We start from the raw sequence: 2,949 nt of genomic DNA on the forward strand, positions 1-2,949 counted from the left end.
AATGTTCCAGACAATCCTTCACCATGCTTGGCCAATAGTAAACCATTCTTTTGAGCTAGAAATGTAGCTTTGGCCCAGACTGATGCACCCCACATACATCTGAGTGTGCTTCTTCCATGGCTTGATTGGCTTTTTCCTCACCTAGGTATCTCAGAAGTACTCCTTGAAAAGAGCGTCGGTAAAGTGTTCCTTTGTAGTATAGGAAGCAAGGTGCTCGTCAACATACTTCAAAGTGATGTCTAAGATCATCTAGAAGCCTTCCATGTTCCAAGTAGTTGATCAGCGGCCGTCTCCAGTCTTCAGCGTCGACCATAAGTACTGAGATGACGTTTGCATCATCTAGTAGCATTTCAGTGACAAGCGGGATCACCCATCTTTAGCAAATTGGCATGTCTGCAACTTTGTCTTTTCCTAGTGTCATATTCGAGACTAGGTTAGCAAGAGTGTTTGCCATTTGATTTTCTTTTGTTGGCACATCTTCTAGTGTCACAAGCTTAAACTTTTGTAGTAATTGAGTTGCCAACCGGAAGTATGGGACGAGATCATATTTCCTTACCTCATATTCAATTAAGAGTTGATTGATTATAAGCTTGGAGTTGCTATATACCTCAAGGGCTATGATTTCCATGTTGATCGCCATTTGAAGCCCGATGATCAGTGCTTGGTACTCAATGATATTGTTGGAGCAAAGTTCGGTTAGTTGGAAGGAATAAGGTAGTATTTACCTTTGTGATGATATGAATACTACTCATACCCCCACTCCATCTGCTCGTGCAGATTCGTCGAAGACCATTATCCATGTCGGGAAGATGCTAATGTAGAACACCTCCTCGTCAGGCAAGTCGTCTGAGATTTTCCAATCGACTGGGATTGGATGATCGGTAATGAAGTCTGCTAGCGCTTGTTTCTTGACGACTTTAGCTGGGACATAAATGATCTTGTATTGATTGAGAAGCAATGCTCATTTAGCTAGTTGCTCAGTCAAAACTAGTTTGGACATGATGTATTTCATCGAGTCAGCTTTAGCGACCAACTGGATGGTGTAAGCATACATGTAATGTCTGAGCTTCTGAATGGAGAACACTAAGGCAAGGCACATATTTTCTATTGGGGAGTAGTTTAACTCAGTGCCAGTGAGAGTCTAATTGAGGCAGTAAATCACTCATTCTTTCTGGGATACATTTTCTTGTGCCAATAATGCTTCTACTGAACTTTTCTAAGCGACTTCCCAGGCACGGATGCCCCCAGGACAGGTGGACTTGACAAATACCTTTTTACGCTTTCAAAGGCATTGTGGCATGTTTCGTCTCATACGAACATAACATCTTTCTTCATGAGTCGACTGAATGGTTGACAACGTCCTGCCAGGTTGGAGATAAACCGTCTGATGAAAGCAAGTCGTCTTTGCAGACTTTTCAGCTCGTATAGATTTCATGGCTCATGCATGCTTTGAATGGCCTTGATCTTTGATTAGTCCACTTCAATGCCACGGTACTTGACAATGAAGCCAAGGAACTTTCCAGAGGTGACGTACACTTCAACGGGTTCATCTTGAGGCTATATTTTTGCAGCCTTTTAAACACTATTCACAAATCCTTCAAGTGATCTGATCTCTTTTTTTCTCTTAACCACCACATTGTCTACGTAACATTCTATGCTTTTGTGTAGCATGTCATTGAAGATTTTCTGCATTGCACGTTGATATATAGCTCCAGCATTTTTAGACCAAAGGGCATCATCTTATAGTAGTAGATACCTTTTGGAGTACGAAAGGCTGTTAGTTCCTCATGTTCGGGAGCCATGTGAATTTGATTGTATCCAGAAGAGTCGTCCATGAATGACAGTGCATCATGGCTAATGGTTGCGTCCACCATGATTTCAATGATTGGCAGGGGAAAGTCGTCCTTTGGGCAAGCATCATTGAGGTCTCGGAAGTCTACTCAAACACGTATTTGTCCAGATTTCTTAAGGACAATGATGATGTTGGAGATCCACTTGGGGTATTGCACTTCTCAAACGAAGCCTGCTTCGATTAACTTGTCAATCTCGACCTCAATTTATGGGATGAGCTCGGATCGATAGCGTTTTTAAGTTTGCTTTATCGGTCGCGTTCCAAGCTTGACTACAAGATGATGCACAACGATGATAGGGTCAAGGCCGAGCATTTCCTTGTATGTCCAAGCAAAGATGTCTTTATACTCTAATAGCAGTTGGTGGTACTCCTCTATCTCATCCGCACTTACCAGCGCACTTACGAAGATAGGTTTAGGCTCCTCTTTTATTCCTAAGTTGAGCTTCTTGAGATCATCAACCGTGGCTTACCCCCTATCTTCGAGTTGTGGTGGTGCAGTAATGACATATTCCTTAAGGATTTCGTCTTCTTTGTCTTCTTAGATAGTGATGTGGAAAACATCTTGGACCTCTCCTTCAGTGTCCCCCTTTTGGGCTTGTTGGCGTAAAGATTGGCTGGTGTGGATGATGGTACGCCTTCTTACTTTCAGTGGTCTATTTGTGTCAACCTCCAAGATTGCTTAGCGCTTCATCCTAGAAGGAATTGAATTTCGAACGTTTTATTTTTCTGCTAGCCCGTCGAGCTTTTCTTCCTTTGGCATTGTCTACCTCTTTTTAGAATGCTTCTTGTTGTCTTCAAGTCTTTCCAAAGCTAACCATCGTGGATGAGAGCTAGCCGCGTTGCTTTGTTTCTTAGGTTTTGACAACCTTTCAAAAATAAAGCTTTGGGATGTTGGCGTGTTAAGCTTCTCGAAGACTGATGTCCAAGGGGCAGGTTTAGGCCCCTCTTGATCTTGTTCAATGCTTATGCTGATGTGTTGAATGCTATCATTTTTCGCTTTGTTTGAAATCTTCAAAGGTGCTTTGGTGAAAAACCAAGTCCAGCTTTATTGTTGTCAACTCCGTAACCATGCTCCTTCAACTTCTTTTGAGTCTCGG

Source organism: Malus sylvestris, chromosome 12 (genome assembly GCF_916048215.2).
Source record: "Malus sylvestris chromosome 12, drMalSylv7.2, whole genome shotgun sequence".
NCBI lineage: Eukaryota > Viridiplantae > Streptophyta > Magnoliopsida > Rosales > Rosaceae > Malus > Malus sylvestris.